Consider the following 13,569-nt stretch of genomic DNA (forward strand, 5'->3'; position numbering starts at 1 on the left):
AGCTTGAAAACCTGAAGTTCCAAACCTAAGAATATAACACCAAGTTGCACAACTTAAATACACTAAAGGCTTGAGACGCATTTAAAGAAAGAAACTACTTCAACTGGTGAATGTTCCTTTTTTGGGGGCACAAAAGTATTGCTACCCAGTACTGCATTACCAGCTATGAATTTATTTTTTTTAACTGAAGATGTTAATACACAACTTTCTTAGAGAAACCGATGCAGCATTTCCAAGAACTATACTGGCATTTCCCTGAGCTCAGTAACAGCACAATGTCGGGAAATTTTCCAGCACAATTCAAGATGAAAGAGATTCATCATGCAATACTCTTTAAACATGCACTAGTATTACTACCACCATCAGATATATTGTCAACATACAAAGGAGTGATGTTTCCAGGTAACAATGTTAACAGCAGCTGCACTGTAGAACAAAACTTTAACCTTCCTGACTTTAGGCAAAACTGTAGTTGAAGTTTAGGCACTAAAGTTACATCTGAAACAGAGAAAAGCTTTGAAAATACTAAACCAAGATATTCATGCAGCAAATGTTAGAAAAGGTGAAGTCAAGGCATAATTCCCTTACAGTGTCCTAAGGAAGCATTTGCTATTCACAGTCTTATTTAATAAGTTCTTACAGACATTCAGCCATGTAGTTATTAAAATATTAACAAATCAACTGTGGGGGGGGGGGGGGGGGGGAAAAAGCATAGCTGTATCTGCTTCAGGCAGAGAGCAGTGCAACAGGACACGTTACTGTAGTGAACCCAGTCCACAGACTGCAAATGGAGTAAGAGTAGTATAAACGAATTAACAGCCAATATATGAATACAAGGATTACATGTTACAAAACTTATCAGATGATCTTGGTAGAGAAATGACTAAGGTTTCTCAAAATATCAATGTCTCTCACCTTACTGCGACTTGGGGTAAGACTTCCTTTGCTCTTAAAAGTACTGGGAGGGGGGGAGAGGAAGAAAAGGCAGCAGATGCAGCCAACAGTAAATGCTCATTAGCAGGAGTGCTGCAGCTCAGGAGGGAATAAAAGTAATTATAAATACAAACCTCCCTGTTGTGGCCAACAGGAAACAATTCTCATGTTCACTTCAACAGATATTTCAAAAAGCACACAGGCAAAGGTGGGCTTTTTACATTACTCTTAGAAACAGCACCGTTTTTAAACAATAGAGAGCTTTCTCATTGTTCTCCTTTCACTGTTTTACTACTCTTCTGGAAAGTGATACAGGCAGGAATAGAACAACAGACAGTTTAGAAAAGCCAAAGAGAGGCAAGATAGAAGATAGATTCATTGGGAGATTTTGGAAAGAATCGGATCCTAAACTTCATCAGCTGTTTTAGGACAAAACATTACTGAGGGTGGTGGAAAGAAAAATGTGTGCATACATCATCTGGAAGACATGCAGAAATGGAGTGTCAGGCTCTAGACAAAAGAACAGAAAGTAAAAATTATAGGGGCAGAACACTAATTCAAATTAGCCATATAAGGAAGTATAACATAATAAAGGCACAAAGTCAAATTGAAATTAAATTATCAACATATAAACCCCAGAACATTCAGGATCACAAATGATCTACCAGCTTAAAATGATTCAACTTCCTTCAGCGCCAGACTCGAGATATCACTTACAAAACTAAGCTACAGCACAAAGCACAGATAATACTTATCAGATCAAAACATTTTATCAGGTAACAGAAAACTTCACCTCCGCCAGAATTTATTTACTGGCAGTTCTTTTTTTTCTTAAACTGTCTAAAACTGCTTTAAATGTTACAAGCTTGGCCGGTATTATGAAATACTCAAAACACGGCATGACAATCAACGTAACAGATGATAGCAACTGAAAGGTCTTTTTTGGCACAAATTCTCAATATCCAAAGTTTGCACAGAAATGGTTTACAAACAACACCGTGTTTGAAGATTGATTAACCATCTGTGGTCCTTCAGATTTTGTCCCTTGACCCCAGGTATTTAATCATTTTTGAAACAAAGAATTAACTTCCCTAAGCACTGTATCTGTGAATTGCTCTTGCAGTTATTAACTGTGCTACAGAATAGTTTGCACTGTAGGTTATAAAAGAGGTGTCTGAGTCAGATGTTGTGGGAGTTAACAAGGCTGCATCCTTGTCTTCTACAGATTATTTGAAACTACATTGGCAAGTCAAACCTTATCCCACAAAACCAGCACTGGATCTCAAGCAGGAAGTTCAGAAGAGAAGGAAAAGGACAAGAGAAAACCGTCCTTCTCCATCATTGAAACTCACGTTTGAAGCACGACCCCAAAGGTGTTTGGAGACAGTGCGGTAGGGATGTTATCCTGCCTACAGGGTACTCGCAGCCTTTTAACCTCTGGAAGCGACCTGAAGTTATGGAACTCTTTTTGAGGAACACAAAAGATAAACCCCAAGAACCACTACGAGCCAGCACTCCCTAGCCATGGAGCAGAGGGGAACGCGACCCCCGCCCGGTGCTCCCCAGCACGGAGGGCTGTACGTGAGCCGGCAATCTCGCCGAGCAGATGACGCCTCTACAGCCACAGCTTATTTCAACCACCCCCCCCACCGCCAGAGCCCGCATCCCCTCCACCCCCCCGCGCCCCGGGCAGGCCTGGGACCGGTGGGATACGGGGCCGGCACCGAGGCGAGTCCTGCGGAACACACCGGGGAGAGCGGAGCACCGCGGGGCCCAGGCCGCGGCACCGGGGACTCAGCGTGTGAGGCCCCCCCCGTCCCCGCCCCGGCACGGCCCGCGGTGGGCGGGGGCTGACGGTGGTCGGCGGCCCTCCACACGCCCGGACTCACCGCGCAGCGCTGGGCGCTCCCGCCGCCTGCCCGGCCCCGCGCGGCCCGGCCCGGCCGCCGCTCCAGCGCCGCCTCAGCCGCCGCTCCGGCTCCGGCCCGGCCCCCCGCCCGCCGCGCCGCCGGTGCCGCCGCAACTCTCGCGAGAGCCGCCCTGTCAGCGCCCTCCGCGGGAGCGGCGCCTGCGCGCTCCCCTCCCCGTCCGGAGCGCGGGCACGCCCCGCGCATGCGCAGCGCCCGATCGACCTGCCCTGCCGCCGCCCCAGCCCCGGGCATCCGCCCCGGGAGCCCCCCGGGAACCGCGGGGTTCGTGTAGGAGCGAGCGGGGAGAGGCAGCATCCGAGCAGCGCAGCAGCACGGGCCGGGCGGCGTACCTGAAAGGAGGGTGTAGCCAGGCGGGGGTTGGGCTCTTCCAGGCAACTACGGATAGGACAAGAGGATAAATGAAGCTGCGCCAGGGGAGGTTCTGGTTGTACATCAGGAAGAATTTTTCCCCTGAAATGGTCATTAACCACTGCAACGGGCTGCCCAGGAGGTGGTGGAGGCACCGTCCCTGCAGGTGTTTAAGGAAAGACTGAATGTGGCACGCAGTGCCATGGTCTGGTTGACATCGTGGTGTTGGATCACAGGTTAGCCTCGCTGGTCTCAGAGGTCTTTTCCAACCAAATTGATTCTCTGATTCTGCAATCGGGGCTCTGTTAACACCCCAAGGAGGAGGCCCTGATTACCGGTTTCTGGAGGAGAAACCATACCAGCTTTTTGCAAAGTACTTGCCTAACTTGTCAGTGTCTCCACTTGTCTGTAAGGCAGGGCCATCTACCACACCATGGAGCCATCAAGGAGGAATTGATTTAGAAGCTCTCTAACAACCAGAGATACACGCCAGCCTGTCCCAGCAATGTCTGAGCAGACACCAAGGGGTGCAGAGCTGCTCACCAGGCTCAGAGCAAAGAACACCTGGTGAGCCATTACTTGACGACTGACATCCCTCCTGAGCAGTGATTAAGGCACCTGTGGTGTGGCAACAAACAGTTTGATCATACATGGCAATTACAGCATCCACAGAGGCCAAAATTCAGATTGCACAGGCAACTAATGTTGGGTTTGCATGGATGACCCTCCTGACATTCTTTTAGCTTGAAAATACTCTTAATTATATGCGAAAGCAGTTGCTCAGGTAAACATCAGGCTTCAATCCTTCGATAAAGGAAATAAAAAAGCTTTCCTCTGGCTTTAGGGAGGAAAGGTGATTTCTGAACAAGAAGCTTTTTAGGACTTAATTCCTACCCCCTGAAGGGATGAGCTACTACAGGGTTTATCCCTCCTCACTCCCTGTCTGCAAAAAGACGCCAAGACTGGAAGTGGGCAGTCGAAGCACAGCACAACCACAGCGTGTAGACATCAGCTGCAGAGCTCACAGCTGGGCTCGTGTAAATTTAGGATTATTGTGGACCAAAGTCTACAATTTAGGCACAGGTAACTGATATTTTGTTTTATGACAGAGATGCACATTTTCAGCCTCCAATTAAACCCTTTTTTTAAAAATAAACCATGACACTGGTTGCTCTTCCCAGCTGGACTCTGCAAGGGGGTTATGGTTACATCCATACCAAGACTGGAGTACCATCAGAATATTTACCACAACCTCAGGCAATCTGGCTTACAAATCATGTTCTGTAAACATTGCCTGCTAACATTCTCATTATAAATGCTTAAGCAGCTTGATAAAGATTGGATGAAATTTGTGCTTTAAATCCTTGGCAAGATCATTTTCTCATCCTAACAGCATTGTCTTTAAGGGGTTTTAACTTACTCCCAGATTTGGGTACTGGGGGAAGGTGTTAGTTCTCCCCATACTTCATAAAAAAAGTTGGACAGGGTGGAGAAAAGGAGCTTCAGGAGTTGAGATGTTACAAATGTTCCAGACATTCTTTCTGCAGATGCAGAAGTGATTCATTTAGAGTGACACAAAGATTGATGAAATTGGAGCTAGATTCCAAGATCCCTCAAGTCCCCAGTACTTGTTCCTAGAACAGTCCTACAGAATCTCTGGTTTCATGTATGCCCTCAAGATGGGGATTCAGAAGTTCTCAGTAAGTTTCTGTAAGTTAAATAACATCTCAAAGAAGTTATATGAGCTACTTTTAGCTGGACTTGAAAAGCCAGCTATGGCCAACAGCTGCCAGTTGAATGACAGCTTCTTTATGGGGCTGCAGCTGCCTGACTGTAAAAGGGCAGTCCTAGAAAATCAAACAAGCAACAAATTTCAGAAATAGCAGAGATTAGAGCATTACAGAGAGATACTCCTGACTGAGGAGTTGCTGAGATGTACTTGCTTGCAAACCGATCCATGTAGAATGTTCCCCAGCTTGCAAACAAGTTAATACTTTATAGAAACACGCAACTTATTGTGCAATACCATGCAGCTTTGCTACAGCAAAAGCCAAAATCCTGACATAGCTGTGAGCAAGGGTGAAAAAGGCAACAGAGACATTGTTTTGCTAAAGGTTCGATTTCAATTTTTTTTTTTTTTTTGCAGTCTAGGAATAGCTTGAATTTTCTATGACAGTTAATAGTGATAAAATATAATCCAAGATTAGCTCTGAGTATTTTAAGACGGTAAGAAAAATTCTTGTGTCTGATATTTCTTTTTGATACCTTTTTAAACTTCTCAGAGCAGTCTGGGGAAATAAATGTATGAGTTTTGCTATCAATAGATCAGAGGAATATTTATTAAAATGGGTCAAGCAGCCGCTCAAGGTTTAAAATTGCTGCTTGGAATACTCGTATTAATGCCATGTTCCTAAGTCTGTTCTCCTCAGACATGAGGATCTGTCATCATCATGAACTATAATACACTACTGACAATTTAAGGAACTTTGTGTTTGTTGCAATGTTTTTTTTAAAGGCATCTGGCACAATAATTGTAATGAAATACATTTATAATATGCACCTTTCTTCCTCTGATGCATTTCCTGCTTTCAAAGAATTGTAGTGGTTTTTTTTTAAAGCAAACCCCTGACTGGCTCAGCACATCTGAAGATGCTCAAAATGTCACACTGTGATTCTGCGTTGTACTGCTGCAGTTTGTATAGGGTAACACTATATGTATTGTGTGTAAGTTGTATCTAAGCAGCCTGATGTATGAAGCAGGACACAAAGCTTGCTCCCATGGAAAATCAGACATTCTGCCACAGGGAATGTGGAATAGATGTAGACAGACCCCGATCAATTTTCTTCCAAGCTGAAAATTTACTGCCACAAGACTGTTCTGACAGCTGTGGAGGGACTGCCTGGATATGCACCTCTGAGATGCGCAGGGATACAGCGGGCGCGGCACAGGGGGAATGACAGGAATGTAGGCACAACACAGGGGAATGGGGAATGCTGGGAATGGGGCTGTTGAGATTTATTGCATTAATATTACCTTCGTGCCTTTTTCTTCTCACATCAATCCATGTTGGCCTCAATGGGCTAATCAAACCAGGGACATTAGCCATAAAATCCAAAACTACTCCATTTACTACATATTTGGGTCTTTTGGAACAAAGTTGCTTCAAACATGCCTGATTGCACCTGAAGAGCAACAAATATGACCTGCTCTAGGAAGATGCTGAATACCTTGAGAAAACCTAACACTGAGGTTCTAGTCTAAAGTCAGGCCACAGACTGGAACAAAACTGCAGGTACCACGTACAGACAGAACTGGCAACAAATTCCCTTCCTTTGTCAGCACATATTAAAATGGACACCAAGGAGGGATTCTGCAAGACTTAACTGCTATTACTAGAATTTCTCTAAAACCTTAATTCAAGCTTTAGGTTTCTGGTCTATAGGATTTCCCCACATGCCCATATTTGGAACATTGTGTGACCCGACTAATTAGGGAATCAGACAGCAAAGCTAAGGCAAAAACCCCGTCCAAGTGTGTTTTCTGTGCCTATTCTTTAGAGAGCAGGATAATGAATGAATTGGGTAACTACTTTGCTGTATATTGGTGAGTTGGTCTCATTTTGATTTGCAGCTTCGGCTTAGTGCTAAAGACAACAATATCAAAGGGATAGAAAAGATGTATGATAACAGATAATAGATGTGTACACATATAAACATGTAAATATCCATATTCTGCAAACAGGGAAACGGAGGCATAGAGGGCTTGCCTAGAGCCATACAATAAACTAATGCCAGCGTTCAGCAGCATTAGGAACAGAATTGGTAGTTTTTAACTTCTGAGCCAGCTGAATCCTTCCTAATGCTCTTCTCTGACTTCTCACACACAGCCTGAACTGTTATCACAACTGTCTGTCTCTCTAAATCTGCCCAAGTGCAATCAATAAGTGTTGGTGCTTGTGACCCAGACAGAACAGCTGATCTGCCAGAACAGCTTCACAATTTTATTCATTACAGATCCCAAGAGCACTTGTGAAGCAGCTTAATCACCATGTGAGACAAACAGGGGCTGTTCTGACTTTTATAGACTAGGAGACAAGAAAACTTAACTTAGCCTCAAAACTAGCAGAAAAAAGGTCCAAACCAAAACTACCCATGAGTCTTCCACTCAAGCTGAATGTAATAAAAGCAGATTCTTTTCCATATTGCCTGTGTTTCTATGGTCACAAAGAAGAAACGACAAGATTAACAAAACTGACTATGTAGGAAAGGCTGTTCTACCTGGGACCTGCAATAGCTGTCACTGACATTAAGAAAGTAAACAATAAAATCAGTTGGCCGGGGTCACCCAGAGCTGCTTAAGCTCTGAAAGAGATCTGTAAAAGGGAACCAGATCCCACTATAGTGTGCCATCTCCCTTTCTTTAGTACAAAAGGACTTCTGCTTTCTTCCTACTCCCAATCCAGTCATTTGTCATTTTCAGGACAGCCTGGAATTGTCAGTTCAATTACCTCTCAGTTTGGAGAAAAACAAAGCAGATGCTGCTTATTACAAAAAGGCAGAATCTCTCTCTTTTATTTTTTATAATTAGACATTGAATTACATGCAAGTCCCTTATTTATTAAGCAATACAGAGGAGGTGGGAAGTAATGTAATTAAGCTAAAATGAAATACCTTCCCTTCAGCTTTGGTAAAGGTGGTGGTCAACTCAACTACTCCTTTTAATTTTTAAGACTCAGGCAGCTTTTGTATCAATCTTCCCCTTTCAATTCCTTTTTCCATTACACACATTATAAATATAGTCATTTCTTAGCATCTGTCATGAAATATGCAAAGGGGTGGGGGAATCAGACAAACAGCAACTGCCTGTTCTAAACAATACAAAATTTTCTCACTGATCTAGTTATATTTAAATTATTTTGCACTACTGTTCAGAAACTCTACTTGTCAAATACTGATTAAAATGCAACTTCAACACTTTGTCAGAGAGCTTAACTAAAAAAAAAAAGGCAAAGAAAGGTTTGGGGTTTTTTTTGCATACAATACCTGCTTTAAAGTGGTCCTACTGAAATTCTCATGTCTGCTCTACCCGAAGCAGCCACCCTGGTGAGGACCGAGTGAAAGGCACATGCAGGGAGGTCAAATAGTTCCCGTGGATCTGCCGGGCTCCACAAGCTGTTCCAGGCGGAAGCTCACGGCAAACTGAGCCCTGACTCTGCCCATATGTTGTGGCCCCAGGAGGAGCCAGCAGATCCCTGCGCTGAGACATGGAGAGCATGAAATGAAGCTTTTTCAGACTACCCACATGGGTTTGCATTGTTTCATTTCTGTAAGCTCACTTTCCAAAATGATATCGGAGGCCTTTACACAATTCCAAGAAATACAAGGATGTGGAGAAAAAAGGCACTCAAGGAATAGTTTTGAGAGCTATTTAGAAGCAAGTATGGGAAGTGATCTTAATTTGCAGGCAAAATGGACTGATTTGTGTTTTTTTCCATACCAAAATATTACATTGCTATAAACATCCCGAGCTAACATTAGCTGGCTTTATCATTCATTCACAATTCTGTAATATTAAAAAATAGAGAGGATGATGATTTGAGCACTGTCCTGTGGAACAAGTCTTTACAGCAAAGTTCTCCGGTCCAAAAATCACACCAGCTTAGTGCCTCTTGAGTGCTTCACAACATTTGCCTCAAGTTTCCCTTTGTCATCCACTCCTAAAATACATGGGAAAAGTGCTCTTTGGATACCTGTCCTATTTCTGAATCCGTAGCAACACTGGCCAATTCAAGGGTGTTTCTTCTGCTCCTCCAACCACCCCTGTAATAATGCATTTTGATGTTTCTCATTTATTCTCAACGCTCTGCAAGCACGAGGTCTCTGAGGTGAGCAGTTAGATCAGGTTTACCAAGGAGGAAATAAAGGCACCAACAGGTTAAAGTTCCAGCCTGCCTCCTCTGTAAGTGCACATTTCACTGACAGAAATTCTATACACAGTATACTTGTGAGTGAAAACAGGGTTTATTAGGGGCTTGTTTAAGATCCACAGGGAATTCATGTCAGAGGCAAAATAACGCAGAATCTAGACCTCTGTTCAAGACACATCTTTACTCTGAGCTTTTATTTAAAACCTTCAACTAATTAAGTAGATTTTATTAGGGTAGAACAGTCTAAAGAGGAACTAATGAGATGCCTGTACAGCACTAAGCACAACTCATGATTTTGTGTTAGTGCACTTGAAGTAGGACATTTATCTCCTTTTCCTTCCTTGTACTGTCTCTAAATTACGCCATCAATTCCCCAGAGCTGCCGTTTTGTTTCCTTCTAAGTCACCAAAACCACTTTCAGCATCAGGTGTTGTGGGGGTTTTTGTTAACTGATTCAGAGTGACAAGCTCAGGAAATCCAGGAATTCGGTGGCCTTGATTATCCTCATTAAAATTGTATTTAAAAGAGCTGAAATCACACCTGTAGAATCCTGCACTGTGTGTATCCAGACACTGTCAAAGTAAACTGTCTCAAAGGAGTATGGAGAACACTGCTAAAATGCTACATTCTTATCTGCATCTGCAGGGAAAACAATGCAGAGCTTAAGCTCTTTCTACAAAATTGCAAACAACTGCACCAGGCTTTGGCATTTGTAGTTTAGCAAGCTAGCCAACATGAGTTTTGTAACAAAATACCGCATGTAGGAACTGCCACATCACAGCTCGGGATAACCCAAGCTCTACAATAAATTACAGGAATAGGAAAGGAATTAAAATTGACGGACACACATCTTTTCAACTTATCCAGTCCACTACGAATGCAGAAGTCAACCCCCAAATGTCTGCAGGCAAAGGACAGCAGTGGGGCATCTGTGTCAAACCTTTAACTTCCTTTCGAGATTCGGCAGAGACTTAGATTTCATGTTAAGATTACCGGCTGGCTAGGTTTGTGTGATCGTCCCTGCCACGGTTTCCTGTGCACCTGGCACCCTGCGTGTGCCTTCAACTCATAGCTCCCGAGACTGCCAGTCTGCTGGTTCTCTACGGCAAAAGTGGCTTTTCAGAGGCAGATCTGCAGGTGTCACCCTCCTCTTGCAGGTGTCACCCTCCTCCTGCAGCGGCACAGCCCCGGGAAAGGGACTCGCCTAAGGTCTCCCTCATCCCCTTCCCTGGGGCACCCACCACGGCGTGCCATTGACGAGGGCATGGAGCCTCGGGCCACGGACCGCCTTCGGGCTCTCTCCATGCCCTCCTGCGTTCCCTTCACCCCGGAGTCACTTCAGTGCCCCTCACCACCGTCCCCACGACGTCCCCCCAGCAGCCTTGGGGTGACCCTTGCCCGGGGGTCTCCGCTCCGTCCGCCGCCCCTCAGCGCTGCCGCCCTTTCCCCTCAGCCTCCCCTCACGGCTGGCCCCGACCTGCCGCCAGGGCGGGCGCCCGGCTTCGCGCGCCACCGCGGCCCAGCCAATCAGCGCGCGGCGTGCGGGCGGCCGCGCGGGCTCGCACCAACCAGACAGCGGCTTCTTGCGGCGGCCCCGAAGCGCCCCCGCGGGCCCCCGGCGCCGGGGCGTCCCGCCTGCCAGTGACCGTGATGGCGGCCACGGCGGCGCGGCGGGCGAGCGGCCCCGCCGGCAGCTCCCGGCGCGGCGGGTGAGTACGGGCCGGGCGGCGGGGCAGGGCCGGGCTGTGGCCCGCCGGGGAGCGCGGCCGGGGGTCCCCACCTCGGCTGGGGAGGCCCGAGGCAGAGCCCGCGGCGGTCCCGCAGCCCCGCGGCCCCACTGCTCGCAGCTCGCCGGAGCGGTACCCAGCGGCTTAGGAGGGAGAGGAAATTAGAAAAGGACACACAAAAGGCGGTCCGAACACGTGTTGGCGGCACAGCGCACTGGCGGGGCTTCTCCCACAGCTGCGGGACAGGCTCCGGCTCGCGGCGCCACGGAGCATCCCCCGGGGCACCGGGCTCGGAGCCAGGCCAGGGGGTGCCCATCAGCCGAGGGTGCGCTTCGCGTAGCCGCAGTATCATACTCCGCGTAAAGGTTTAGTGTCTGGTCCCACATTCTGGCCTTCAGGAGGTTTTCCAGACCCTTTCCAGCCGGGATAGCGGCAGCCCTCGCCCAGCCGGTTCTTTCATATCGCTTCGCTCCTGTGCCTACGTCATCGCAGTGTTCTGATCAGCAGAAGTTCATGGCACACTTCGTTTTGCCCCAGACGTCCACCTGTTCTACTTTCAAAAGCTGTGATCCATGCAGTTCCTTCTGTTTGTCCGTTTGGGAGCTTTCCCCTATCAGGATAACACAGGCCGTTATTGATAAGGAAAAGCCTAACAAATCCCTTTAAAAAATCCCATTACATAAAGCACAAGAAGTTTGTCTTAGATGATACTATCTATCCAGAAGATAGGAAGAGAAAACCCATAGACAGGAGTGGAGAGTGTTTTAGTTACACATTTAACACTCACTGAGTTTTCATAGGAACTCTTGTGCCTCGGAAGAATTTCCTTAAGTTAGCCTTACCAGTCTTAGAAGTTACTAAGGTAGTAGCAGAGAGCATAAGCACCCATCCATCTTCCTGAGGCAGCTGCCAAGTTGTAGATATGTTCATGTTTTCTCAGAAAAGGAAGCTACTAAGGCCTGCTTCTCTAAAATCCTATAATTTCCCCCAGCAATTGTAGAATAAACTTCCTAGCTGAACAGACAGCTCACACACAATGGGACACAATGGAATAGTAGTACACGAGCTCTATGAAACACTTGAGGTTACTTAGAAATGCAGGTTTCTATATAAACAAACTGTTACTTAACAGCTGCTGTACTGCATTAATCTACAGGGCTTGCTCAGATATAGTAAAATTGAATACCCTAGCAAGCAAACTAAATTTATTTTCCAAGAAGCCTGCCTAATATAGGCATATGTAGAAATAGCTACATCATGCTGATTTTATGCAAGATATGTTTTGTTCTTTTGAGAAGTGGTTTATATTTCCTATCTTTTATTCAAGCCTATTGAAAAAAATTTACATAATATTCTTTTTAACTATGACCTTTTAAACAAACACCTTGCCAACATTTTTTATGTGATGAGAGGATTAAGATATTAGTGCTTCTAGCCTTGGTCACCAAACAAATTATTGTTGGTGCCACAGGTGGAAGCAAGAAAACAAACCTTTGTCCTCTAATCTTCACATTACAGCTCTGTTTACAGCTTGATCTGTCAGAGCCCTACCCAAATTAGGTGCTGGAAGCCACTGCAAGTACTCAAGAGACCAACCTAGTCCAGGCAGAGACACAACCCTGAGAAGGTGTGGGTTGGGAGGGTTTTTGTCCCCCTGTGGCTGGCTGGGACTGGCCAGGAGCAGGGCCAGGGGCCATGTGGGGGTTGGCCAAAAGACAAATCCTTTGGTTGGGTTGGCCAAAGAGAGTGACCTGCCTGGGCTTGGGCAGCATTGTCCTGCACTTGGACCTGTGGGAGCAGGGTTTGCATTGGGTTGGTTGGGTTTACATCTGTGGTAATGTATGGGACTGTTTGAACACTAAATAGGACAGTTTGGATCTCTGGAATACTCTTGAGTGAAGACTGGGGGGAAGTTCTTCAGGAGCTGCAGAGAGTTCTTGTTTTCCTTTCACAGTAGAATGAGGCAGCTCACTGCCCTATTTCTAGGCATGGCTCATCCTACACATGTTCATCATAAAACTTTCATGGGGCTTGTGAGAATAGCAAAATACACAATCTGTGAGCTGCTCAGTGCCTTTTCTAGGTAAGGGCTGTGCTGTGCTTGGAGTGGGTGTTTGAGCTTGGTCTGAATGGTCTTCAGCTGCTGAGTCTGCTCTGGGGAACTCCCAGAGAACACCTTCCCATTGGCACAATGTTTATCAAATATCTCCAAATGGCAAACACTGGTGTAAGAATGCTTTTTTACCTAGATTTACTATATGAATACAACACCTTTATTTATAATCTAGATTTAAGAGGAAAAGCTGCACTTTTGTCTCTGAGTCAGTGTATATCAGCAAACATTATTTGTTAAAAGGTCCTATAATTACAGTGCAAGCTTTTTAAATTTTATTTTGGGCCATTGTCTTTCTGTAGTTTTCTAACATTTCAGGATTACTTCTTTTTAGATGGAGGTAGTTATACAATCCTGGTTACCATAATAACCAATATCATTATGATGAATGACAGCTGTCACTTTTGCAGTGAATTCTTCCATAGATTTGCTGTAAAAATTTCTATTCAAGACATCATGCCACAACAATGTCTCATCTCTCTGCAGAAGGTGGAAGGGCCCTTCCACCTTTCAGAATTGTGCCTTTTGTTGCATTTTTCACTTTGATCCGGACTCTGTACATGCTGTGTCTTTCTGTGGCGGGCACTACC

General features: G+C 45.7%; 2 protein-coding genes across 6 annotated transcripts in view; one reads left to right on the top strand and one right to left on the bottom strand.

Annotated features, from left to right (window-relative positions):
* The window catches only part of GRB2 (growth factor receptor bound protein 2), a 50,355-nt gene extending 47,433 nt beyond the window's left edge, over nt 1–2,922 (bottom strand). The window contains exon 1 of one of the 2 annotated variants that reach the window (XM_069032303.1): nt 2,823–2,922. The gene's annotated coding sequence lies outside the window, so the exon portion shown is untranslated. Of the gene's footprint in view, nt 1–2,681; nt 2,706–2,822 lie in introns of those variants that run through there. The other variant, XM_069032304.1, reaches the window with a different exon arrangement.
* A 7,835-nt stretch (nt 2,923–10,757) lies between these two features.
* TMEM94 (transmembrane protein 94) overlaps nt 10,758–13,569 on the top strand; it is a 50,549-nt gene continuing 47,737 nt past the window's right edge. For 3 of the 4 annotated variants that reach the window (XM_069032741.1, XM_069032743.1, XM_069032744.1), the window contains exon 1: nt 10,758–10,848. The gene's annotated coding sequence lies outside the window, so the exon portion shown is untranslated. Of the gene's footprint in view, nt 10,849–12,401; nt 12,494–13,569 lie in introns of those variants that run through there. The other variant, XM_069032742.1, reaches the window with a different exon arrangement.

Source organism: Aphelocoma coerulescens, chromosome 18, assembly GCF_041296385.1.
Source record: "Aphelocoma coerulescens isolate FSJ_1873_10779 chromosome 18, UR_Acoe_1.0, whole genome shotgun sequence".
In the NCBI taxonomy this organism is placed as follows: Eukaryota; Metazoa; Chordata; class Aves; order Passeriformes; family Corvidae; genus Aphelocoma; species Aphelocoma coerulescens.